General features: G+C 46.0%; 1 protein-coding gene across 1 annotated transcript in view; it reads right to left on the bottom strand.

Annotated features, from left to right (window-relative positions):
• LOC132574231 (calcium-activated potassium channel subunit beta-2) overlaps nucleotides 1-12,279 on the bottom strand; it is a 167,824-nt gene that overhangs the window by 128,098 nt on the left and 27,447 nt on the right. The window lies entirely within an intron of this gene.

Raw genomic sequence — 12,279 nt, 5'->3', positions numbered from 1 at the left:
AGGTATTTCCCAACCAAGAACCAGCAGCCCTAACTGAGCACAGGAATGTGAAGCAATATGAAGACTTTTATTACTGGGCTCTTGCATTGCGAAATGTGGCAATAGTCTTGCGACACACTGCCTGCATATGGAATGGAAGGGATTTTCTTTTAATAAGTTCCCATGGTAATAGAGCTCAGTTACAGTTTTAATATTTGTTTATTAAAAGCTACACTCTGGAAACCAGACTGTATTTGTAGCACTACTCGGCTGCACTAGGAATATTTTGAATAAGGATATCCCGGAGATCATTTCAAATATCAAATGCTAATAGATGAAAGCCTAACTGAGGTGAGAAACACATGTCTGGCTGTATCCATCCGTCTGTCACCCCCATCTTTAAAAAGGGTTCCAGAGGAGATCCGGGAAATTACAGGCCAGTCAGTCTGACTTCAATACCGGGAAAGTTGGTAGAAACCATTATCAAGGACAGAATGAGTAGGCACATTGATGAACATTGTTTTCCTATTGAGGAAAACTCAGCATGGGTTCTGTAAGGGAAGATCTTGCCTCACTAACCTATTACAGTTCTTTGAGGGGGTGAACAAACATGTGGACAAAGGGGACCCAATAGATGTTGTTTACCTTGATTTCCAGAAAGCTTTTGATAAAGTTCTTCATCAAAGGCTCCTTAGAAAACTCGAGAGTCATGGAGTAAAAGGACAAGTCCTCTTGTGGATCAAAAACTGGCTAATTAATAGGAAACAGAGAGTGAGTATAAATGGGCAATCTTCGCAGTGGAAGAGGGTAAGCAGTGGGGTGCCGCAGGGCTCAGTACTGGGTCCCATGCTCTTTAACTTGTTCATAAATGATTTGGAGTTGAGAGTAAGCAGTGAAGTGGCTAAGTTTGCAGATGACACTAAATTGTTTAGGGTGGTAAGAACCAGAGAGGATTGTGAGGCACTCCAAAGGGATCTGTTGAGGCTGGGGGAGTGGGCTTCAACATGGCAGATGAGGTTCATTGTGGCCAAGTGCAAAGTAATGCACATTGGGGCCAAAAATCCCAGCTACTAATACAAGTTGATGGGGTGTGAACTGGCAGAGACTGACCAAGAGAGTGATCTTGTAGATAACTCACTGAAAATGGAGAAAGTAGAGAAAGAAGTACTTTTCTCCCTTTCTCACAATACAAGAACTCATGGGCATTCAGTGAAATTGCTGAGCAGTTGGGTTACAACGGATAAAAGGAAGTACTTCTTCACCTAAAGGGTGATTAACATGTGGAATTCACTGCCACAGGACATGGCGGCGGCTACAAGCATAGCCAGCTTTAAGAGGCGTTTGAATACAAATATGGAGCAGAGGTCCATCAGTGGCTATTAGCCACAGTGTGTATGTGTGTGTGTGTGTGTGTGTGTATATATATATATATATATATATATATATATATATATATATATATATATATATATATATATATATATATATATATATGGCCACTGTGTGACACAGAGTGTTGGCCTGATCCAACATGGCTTCTCTTATGTTCTTATGTTCTAATGTCAAGACAGTGTGCGATTGCAATAAAAAAGGCCAACGCCATGCTGGGAATAATTAGGAAGGGAATTGAAAGCAAATCAGCCAGTATCATAATGCCCCTGTATAAATCAATGGTGTGGTCTCATTTGGAATACTGTGTACAATTCTGGTCACCGCACCTCAAAAAGGATATTATAGCATTGGAAAAAGTGCAGAAAAGGGCAACTAGAATGATTAAAGGTTTGGAACACTTTCCCTATGAAGAAAGGTTAAAACGCTTGGGGCTTTTTAGCTTGGAGAAACGTTGACTAAGGGGTGACATGATAGAAGTTTACAAGATTATGCATGGGATGGAGAAAGCAGAGAAAGAAGTACTTTTCTCCTTTTCTCACAATACAAGAACTCATGGGCATTCGATGAAATTGCTGAGCAGTCGGGTAAGAACAGATAAAGGGAAGTACTTCTTCACCTAAAGGGTGATTAACATGTGGAATTCACTGCCACAGGACGTGGCGGCGGCTACAAGCATAGCCAGCTTTAAGGCATGTCCAAGGGCATAGATGGGCCATTTTATCTGCAGCCTCCTCCTTGCAAGTGGTAGATAAGAACATCAGGAGAGTCTTGCTGGGTCAGACCAGTGGTCCATCTAGTTCAGCACCCTGTCTCACACAGCAGCCATTCAATTCCTCTGGATGGCCAACAATGGGGCATAGAGCCCTGCAGCCTCCTCCTTGCAAGTGGTAGATAAGAACATCAGGAGAGTCTTGCTGGGTCAGACCAGTGGTCCATCTAGACCAGCATCCTGTCTCACACAGTGGCCAACCAGTTCTTCTGGAGGTCCAACAACAGAACAAAGAGGCTGAGACCTTTATAAGAACATCAGAAGAGCCCTTCTGGATCAGATCAGTGATTCCTCTAGTCTAGCATCCTCTCACACAGTGGCCAACCAGTACCTCTGGAGGGCCAACAACAGGGTATTGAGGCGAGGCCTTCATAAGAACATCAGAAGAACCCTGCTAGGTCAGGCTAGTGGTCCATCTAGTCTATCATCCTGTCTCACACAGTAGCCAACCAGTTCCTCTGGAGGGCCAACAACAAAACAAAGAGACTGAGACCTTCATAAGAACATGGTGGATCAGACCAGCGATTCCCTTAGTCCGGCATCTTGTCTCACACAGTGGCCAGCCAGTTCTTCTGAATGTTCAACAACAGGGCACAGAGCCCAAGGTTTTCCCTGAATGTGGAGGTTTTCTTTAGTCACTGTGGCTAGCAGTCCACTCACTGACAGATTTACCCACCACGAATCTGTCTAATCCCCATGGACTGGCGACCGTGTTTATTGGCACCATGGTGGGTAGCATGCTGTTTCATTGGTGGGCATCCAGTATGCATAGAAGCAATGTCTGGAAAAGCAAAGCCCAGTTCCTCATAGATGCCTCAGTCTAGTAGACAGGACCAGCCCAGGCTGACATTTTTGTTAGATCTCAGAAGCTAAATTGGGTTGGCCCTGGTTAGTACTTGGATGGGAGACCATCAGGGAAGCCCAGGGGTGCTACACAAAGGCAGGCAATGGCAAACCATCTCTGAACATCTTTTGCCTTGAAAACCCTACAGGGTCACCGTAAGGTGGCTGTGATTTCATTTTCCACCACCAGTAGACAGGACAGACCAAAGGACCCACCGGGATGGTCTCAGCTGGCATGTCGACTCACGCTAGGAGAGATCTACAATCACTACCTCAATTATTTCTTTGCTTGATTAGTGGAAGCAATTCTGCCTTGCCATAGGGCACAGAGCCTGTGGCAGTTTACAAGTCCATTTTCATTCCACCTTGCCTCTTATTCGGCAGTGTGCCGTCTCTGCGCTAATATTCCAGTTTTAAAACCTATAAGAAATAACCGTTTTTCTGCAGTTTTAATATTAACAACTCAATGTATCTTCAAAGCAGCGTTCAGAGCAAGAGCGTACAGTTTGACCTTTACATGAATAAGGGGAGAAGATTCCTTAAGTGGTGAGAACAACAAATGCTTTGCATTTATATTACAGTACATTTCAGAAGCCGTTTCCTTCGGCATTTTAAGCAACTGCATTTCCTTAACAATTGGGTAGACCTGGTTAGGAAGCCGCAAAATGAAGTTACTCAGCTCCGCTTCGCACGTCTTAATTTCCAACGCAGCCACCTCTTGCCAATTGCTTCTTAAAACAATAACTTTGCCTGTGCTGAATGTATTCAGGGTTCTGTGTCCCTACGAACAGCAGGTGCAGGACCAGCAGTGGCCAGGGGTGGAATTCTAGCTGGAGTTCCTTTGCATATTAGGCCACCCCCCCTAATGTAGCCAATCCTCCTGGAGCTTACAAAAAAAAAGAGCCTTGTAAGCTCTTGGAGGATTGGCTACCTCAGGGGTGTGTGGCCTAATATGCAAAGGAGCTCCTGCTAGAATTCCACCCCTGGCAGTGGCCAACCGGATACTGCCCAGGAACATCCCAAGCACAGCATGATAGAAATAGTAGAAAAGAGAGAGAGTCCAGTAGTGCCTTAAAGACTAACAAAATTTGGGGCAGGGTGTGAGCTTTCATGAAGTGAGCAGTGACCAGGGCTTTTTTTTTGTAGTAGGAACTTCTTTGCATATTAGGCCACACCCCCTGATGTAGCCAATCCTCCTGGAGCTTACAGTAGGCCCTGTAAGAAGAGCCCTGTAAGCTCTTGGAGGATTGGCTACATCAGGGATGTGTGGCCTAATATGCAAAGGAGTTCCTGCTACAAAAAAAGCCCTGGTAGTGACTGACAAAAGTTCATACTCTGCCCAAATTTTGTTAGTCTTTAAGGTGCTCCTGGACTCTTGCTCTTTTCTACTGCTACTGACAGACTGGCATGGCTACCCATCTTCATCTATTCCCATGGTGGAAGCAGTCATCCTCTCCACATTGAAGCTACCTTTTGTTGACTCAGTCCTTTGGTCTCTCAAGGTCAGTATTGTTTAGGGTTGCCAGCATTCCGGGTGAGGTCTGGAGATCTCCCAGAATTACAATTGATCTCCCAATGACAGTCCCCCTGGAGAAAATGGCTGCTATGGAGGGTGGACCCAATCGCATTATACCCTACTGAAGTCTGTCCCTTCCCCAAACCCCACCCTCCCCAGAGTCTGCCCACAAAATCACCAGGAATTTCCCAACTCAGAACAGGCAACCCTAGTATTGTCTGTTCGGACTGGCAGCAGCTCTCCAGGTTCTTCAGCAAGAGATCTTTTGCATCACCTGATATCTGATCCATTGTAGGAACCCAGGACACAGCCACCATGCACTAGGGTCCAGTTTGGTTCTGCCTTCCCTTATTCTCAGAGAAGGATGGGGGTTGGGTATCACCGTGTCTTCTTCATTGTACTGCCTTCGGAGCCAGAAGCCAGAGCTAATCTCTCCTCACTGGCCTCTTTCCTCAAGTCCTCTGAAGAAGAAGAAGATGAAGACAAAGAAGACGAGAAGGAGGAGAAGGGGAAGGAGGAGTTGGATTTATAACCTGCCCTTCCCTCAGAGTGGCTTGCAATCTCCTTCCCTTCCTCTACCCACAACAGACACCCTGTGAGGTAGGTGGGGCTGAGGAAGCTCTGAGAGAATTGCTCTTGAGACAACAGCTCTGAAAAAAAAACTGTGGCTGGCCCAAGACCACCCAGCAGCTGCATGGGGAGGAAAAACTTCCTAACAGAGTAGTTCCTCAGCGGAACAGGCTTCCTTGGGAGGCGGTGGGCTCTCCTTCCTCGGAGGTTTTTAAACAGAGGCTAGATGGCCATCTGACAGCAATGAAGATCCTGTGAATTTAGGGGGAGGATGCCAAGGACTGAACCAGAGACCTTCTGCAACCAAAGAAGATGCTCTGCCTTTGAGCCATAGTTCAATGTCATCAGAGCGATACTATCTCTCAGCATGTTAGTCAAGTTATTTTGGCTCTCAGCAGTTCACTCCCAGCAGGTCCCTGTCTTCTCCTCCATGAGTTTTGCCCCATCCTTTTAAAACTGAACTACAAGCCAGGGCTACCCCTTGTGCAAATGTATTCCATGCACTGAGAGTGTATTAGGTGAAGTCTTCCTTGCTTCTATTAGCCTTGAATTGACTGCCAATCAATTTCAATGAATAACCCAGAGGTCTTGTATTATGTGAGAGGGGGAAAAAGGGATTTTGTCCTATTCACGCTCTCCGTATTGTTCATGAATTTAGAGTGGATGTGTAATCCATTGTAGTACAAATGAAGCAATACAGACAAGACCTAGTAGAAAGGGCTTTCTGTCTAGGAAAACCAACAGAAATCGTCCCTTTTCAACACAGGCTGATACACAGCAAAGAAAAAAAGAAGACGTATTTATTGGAATAGGCTACTGTTTGATGGAGGAAGCCTCTGCAGAAACCAGTAGTTCCTTTCCAGCTGATAAAATATTACCCAGGAGATGGTAAATCTCATCATCATTATCATCATCATTTTATTTATATCCCGCCCTCCCCGCCAGAGTGGGCTCAGGGCGGCTAACAACATAAATCAATACATTAAATTATACAATGATATTTAGAACAAAGACTAATTTAACAATTTAATTAAAATTCTAAAACTGATAAAATTAATATGCTGGTGCTATTACAATAGATGGTAAGTTCACTTAGCAGTCTCTCTCTTTAGTTGTTGAAGGCCATCCGAAAAAGGATGGTCTTGCAGGCCCTGCGGAACTGTTCAAAATCCTGCAGGGCCCACATATCTTCCGGAAGCTGGGTCCGTAGGTGTGGAGCCACAACAGAGAAGGCCCGGGCACGGGTACTCTGTAGTTTTACCTCTTTCGGCCCGGGGATAGTCAGCAGGTTCTTCCCTGCTGACCTCAGTGCTCTCTGGGGTTCATATGGGGAGAGACAGTCCCTAAGGTAGGCAGGTCCTCGGCCATATAGGGCTTTAAAGGTAAATCTTTAAAGGTAAATCTGCATCTAAGGCTGGAGGTGTGTGGAGGGAGTCATGGGATCATCTCCTCCTCCATGCAAACAGTTGTCTCTTCATACAAAATGGATGTCAGACAGAAGGCTAAGCCAGGTTGCCAACTCTGGTTTGGGAAATTCTTGGAGATTTTTTTTTTGGGGGGGTTGGAGCCTGGGGAGGGGAGGGACCTCACTGGGTTATAACCAGGGGTGGAATTCTAGCAGGAACTCCTTTGCATATTAGGCCACGCCCCCTGATGTAGCCAATCCTCCTGGAGCTTACAAAAATGAGCCTTGTAAGCTCTTGGAGGATTGGCTACATCAGGGGTGTGTGGCCTAATATTCAAAGGAGCTCCTGCTAGAATTCCACCCCTGGTTATAACGCCACAGAGCCCACCCTCCAAAGCAGCCATTTTCTTCCAGGGGAACTGATCTCTGCCATCTGGAGATCAGTTGTAATTCTGGGAGGTCCCTGGGCCCCACCGGGTAGTTGGCAACCTTATTTCCAAGAAAGCTGTTGTGCGGTGTGGTATAGTTGTATAGTTTAATACAGTCAAAGACCAACCAGATAGAATATACATTCTAGATAAAAACATACATTCAGAATACAACATATAAGCATAAAGTGTGGTGTAGTGGTTAAAAGCAGCCCCACCTCTCTCAGCCCCACCTACCTCGCAGGGTGCCTGTTGTGGGAAGAGGAAAGGAAGGTGATGGTAAGCCGCTCTGGGGTATAAAAAACAACTCTTCTATCTTGTTGTATAGGAAGGAGAGCACCCTGGCTTGAATGGAGCAGGCTGACCTGATCTCATCAGGCCTCAGAAGCTAAGCAGGGTCAACCCTGGACAGCATTTGGAGGCGTGGTCCAGTATTGCTATGCAGAGGAAGGCAATGGCAAGCCCCCTCTGTTGAAATTAAATCAGAAGAGTTTCTGGCTCAACATTAGGGAGAACTTCCTGACAGAGAGCTTCCTCAGTGGAACAGACTTCTTCAGGAGGTGGTGGGCTCTCCTTCCTTGGTGGTGGGCAAGATGGCCATCTGACAGCATTGCTGATCCTGTGAATATAGGGGGTGGTATTTGTGAAATTCCTGTATTGTGCAAGAGGTTGGACTAGATGACCCCGGAGGTCCCTTCCAACTCTATGATTCTGTGATTGATTCTAAGTGCCCATTCTGCTTGGCTTTTCATCTGTGGCTATTAAAAGGCCTAGTGTGTGATCTGAAAGCCCTGTTTCAATGGCCCTGTTGAAGCCACGCAGATATGGACCTTTGACCTTGTCATTGCTTGGATGGGAAACCTGGCACTGCTTTTTACTGAATCAGATCCTTGGTCAATCAGTCAGTATTGTCTATTCAGACTGGCAATGGCTCTCCAAGGCCTCAGACAGAGGTCTTTCACATCACCAAGGGCCTGGTCCTTTTAAATGGAGATGCAGGGGATTGAACCTGGGGTCTTCCGCATGCCAAGCAACCCTATCACTGAGCCACAGTTCCTCCATCAAGTGAGCTTTCCAAATGAAGAGTGGGCTATAAATATACCCAGGGGTATTTTTGTAGCAAGAATGCCTTTGCATATTAGGCCACACCCCCTGATGTGGCCAATCCTCCTGGAGGTTACAGTTGGCCCTGTAAGAAGAGCCATGTAAGCTCTTGGAGGATTGGCTGCATTAGGGGTGTGTGGCCTAATACACAAAGGGGGCTCTTGATAAAAAAAAACAAACGTCCTGAATATACCATCAGAGAGACAGAGGATGCCTCCATGGAACAGGTGGCAGACCTCAGTATGGCCCCAAGCGAGGAACAATCCATCTGGTTAAATATTGATTAAGGAAAATGTGACTGAAGCATATGTCTTTACCTTTTATATTCTAGGTCAAGACAGAAATAACGTCTCTGAATCAAAACCATGCCCCTCACAGAAGAGACCCTGTGATATCACTGAGCTTTTGTTTGCAGCTGAGAGAGGAGCCGAAAAGGAAGCAGCAGGCATACACCCCTTAGAGTGCCACCCTTATGGCTGGTGGGGCCCCATACTCTAGCAGTCTTGGTCAGTGATGGGTCTTCTTCTCTGAATGTCCATATGCACCCGATAGCCAGTCTTGCACTCAAAATGAGTGTGTGTCCTAGAAGAGGGTTTTCATATGGTGGCCCACAAGTCCAAATTTATTTGGTATGGTGACCTATCCAGGGCTGGCCCAAGATTTTTTGGTACCCTACACAAACTATGACCTTGACAGCCATGTAGTCCACCATTCCATTCCCTGTAGTGGCTAACGAGATGATGACGATTTTTGGATTTATATCCCGCCCTATACTCTGAATCTCAGAGTCTCAGAGCGGCCACAATCTCCTCTACCTTCCCCCCCACCACAACAAGCACCCTGTGAGGTAGGTGGGGCTGAGAGTGCTTTCATAGCAGCTGCCCTTTCAAGGACAGCTTCTATGAAAGCTACGGCTGGCCCAAGGCCATTTCAGCAGCTGCAGGTGCAGGAGTGGGGAATCAAACCCGGTTCTCCCAGATAAGCGTCTGCGCACTTATCCACTACACCAAACTGGCTCTAAATGTTTTTGAGGAACCAACAAACATCACACAAAGGGTGCAGCTTCCCCCACTAAGTGGCATTCCAGCTTACGCAGCCTTTGCCTATGACGGTTACGTCCAGCCTTTGACCACTTTCTACTGTATTACTCCTCCTAAGCTCCCCTAAGAGTCTAAGAAACTCACTCTAGTAACCATCAGGACACATTTTACTTGATCAACATGTCTATGCAGGGAAGAAAAAAAAATCAACTAATGTATGACATGGAAGGGACAATTTCCAGGGTCAGATCTTGATTTCCCAAATGTAAATGAGAGCAGTGGAAAAGGCAGGGACAGGTCCATTTGGGAAGGCTGGTCCATGCCCCAATTTCAGAGGTTTTGTGACCCACTTTCAGGTCCTGGTCCACAAGCTGGGAAACACGGCTTTAAGGCAGGGGTGTCAGACTCATTTATTATGAGGGCTGGATCTGACATAAATGAGACCTTGTCTGGCCAGGCCGCACGTGTTATAAAATGTAATGTCAGGCACTGGATATGTAAACTTTATAAAGGACACAGACAAACACAATTAAAGATTTTTTAAAAAAAAAAACTCCTTAAAAACATTCAAAAAAGATCAGCACTCTTGCAATGTTTGTTCATGTAACAGTTTCTGATAACTGACACCTCTTGCTCTTAATAATTGCATCAAAATGTGGAGACAATGTCTGTTCTGTAGCAATCTTGAGTAGGCTTTTTGGGTGTTGCTCAGATGTGTATCTGTTAAGTTGCAAACCTACTTTTGATCTATTGACGTTCATTACAGAAATCTCATGGTCAATGCTTTGAATTTATGACCCAGGGGAAAACATGAAATGGCTGGGCATTGTGCGCTTTTGTATGCAAGTTGCTTCATATGCTGGTCAGCCAACGGAGGAAATAGAGGCTTTGGTCTGTAGCTCTTGTGTGATTGAGCAAGCCTGGCAAAGCAAGCTGGGATGCAGAAGGAAGCAAGAGAGGGAGAAGGAAGCAGATGGCAGTGAGCTGCTCATGGGCCTGACAGGAGCCCTCTGGGGGCCTGATCCAGACCTCAGGCCGCATGTTTGACACCCCTGTCTTAGAGTCAATCAAAAATCAAGGATGGGAGTCCATACTCTAAGTAAGTCTGGGTCAGAGATGGGCCTTCTTCTGTGAACATAGCTACCTATTGCATTCCGAGTTCGCTTCAAGGTGCTGGTATTGACCTTTAAAGCCCTATATGGCCGAGGGCCTGCCTATCTATGGGACTGTCTTTCTCCATATGTTCCCCAGACAGCACTGTGTTCAGGGACACAAAACCTACTATCTATCCCCGCACCAAGGGAGGCCAGACTGTGCTCTACACAGGCTAGGGCCTTCTCAGTGGCAGCACCAGCAATGTGGAACACCCTCCTGGAGGCTGTAAGGACCCTGCAGGATCTCTCCCAATTCCACAGGACCTGTAAAACTGAACTATTTCAACAGGCCTTTAACACTTAAATGGGAGAGGACTGCCACCCTGCACTGCTGAGCGATGATCACCCATGAGGAATTACGATCACTAAAGCATCACTGTCAAAAGAAAGAAAGTTAGGATCCCGCCTATGGTAAAATTTTGCGCAGCACCACAAAATGTATTTTAATTGCTATTTTATTGCTTTAAATTATAATCTTAAATTGTTTTGAATCGACTGTTAGCCACCCTGAGGCCGCTTGTGGAGAGGGCGGGATAGAAAACTAAAGTAATGAATATATAAAATAAATAAACATCCAGGCATATCCAGTTTCTGATGCACACAAAATGAGTAGGGGTCCTACATCATGCCCTGGGGGTCCTTTAGCAGAGGAACAAGTGTGGGAGAGATTCCTTGGAGGTGGAGAAGAAGGAAAAGCGCAACCATTCCAAGGATGACTTTCTCACCATGGATCAGCTCGCCACCGCATGCTTAGTAACATCAGCAGCACGGCGGCATGAATGAATAAACAAGATAAAGACGGAACGCTTTACAAGGCTATATAAATGCCAAAGAGACTTGATAGCTGGGATTAAAAAAAAGCACCCTTGACCGCTACCCATTTTACTGCAAGAACAAAACCGTGCAGGGAAACGCAATGCAATATTCCAACGAGCCTTTTATCTCAAGTTGATGGTATATAAAAATGACACCCCTCTTTATGGATGAGACAACTATGTGGATTCCCATTAACTTTTCACAGCTGAGAAAATAATTGGGGAGATGGGCAAAGGGGTCTACAAGAAACCTCATATTATGAAGGGTTTGCAAAGAAGCATCCGGGACAGATAGGAGAGGCTTGCAGAGGGCAAGAGACAGTGAGGAAACCAGCTGACACGGATCATTTGAAAACACATTTTCTGCTCATCAACAAGCTTCTAAACAAATGACACGGTAACTGTCTGCTTATTCCGGCTTAGCCTTTTTCACTTTCAGCAGGGATGCAAGGAGTTGCACGCAGAAAGCCTTCAATTAAAAAGCAATCCCTTCAGCACCCCCCTCTTCCCCATCATTCTAGTCGAAGAAACTTTTGACGCTATATGAACTGCTATCGTCCTATTCAAAAGCAATATCCCAGCATGATAAGCACACAAAGACAGCGAAGAGTTAAGCAGAGAGACAACAGCCAATGAGGCAAGCACTAGGGCCCTGAGGACAAGGGAACTTTGCAGATAATGCAGGTCTTGACATGTCCCCTTGTGCCAGAACCGGACTGAAAAAGCACCCTGCAAGACAGACTGGCTCAAAGACCCATCCAGGCAGATGACACCGTTCAAGCAGAGATCTGCCACTTTGCCTCTCTCAACCTCTCAGGAAAACAACAACAACAAAGAAAAAGGCATGTCCAGAACTCCGTCATTACCTGTCAGGAGAGAGCAGCAATTGCAGAATTATCTCCAGAGATTGTCTAAGAAAGCTTTTTGCCTGGACAGCAAGGGTTAAAAAGACACTGATTTCTCAGTCCTTGCAAATCAGAAGGGGGGAGGGGGAATCATGATGCAATCCCAAGTCCTTACCAACCGTCAGTGCACACAAGGAGAAGCAGGAGTTGAGAACTCCGATTGCGGACAGGCAGGGAGAAGATGATCGGCTCTTGGCTCCTTTTCCCAAACTCCAGCCTGGAGAAAGTCAGACTGCCACCTCGGTGTCCTGCCACAGAGCAGTGAGCCTTCAGAGTGCATTACAGCAGCCTCCCTTCCTTAGCACGCTCCTCAGGACATCTGAAGCAGAACAGGACTTGGGGACAAAGTTGGACTTGCA

The sequence above is a fragment of the Heteronotia binoei genome, chromosome 6 (genome assembly GCF_032191835.1).
Source record: "Heteronotia binoei isolate CCM8104 ecotype False Entrance Well chromosome 6, APGP_CSIRO_Hbin_v1, whole genome shotgun sequence".
Lineage (NCBI taxonomy): Eukaryota > Metazoa > Chordata > Lepidosauria > Squamata > Gekkonidae > Heteronotia > Heteronotia binoei.
The sequence above is the reverse complement of the archived record's forward strand: the minus strand, read 5'-3'. Positions and strand labels throughout refer to the sequence as shown.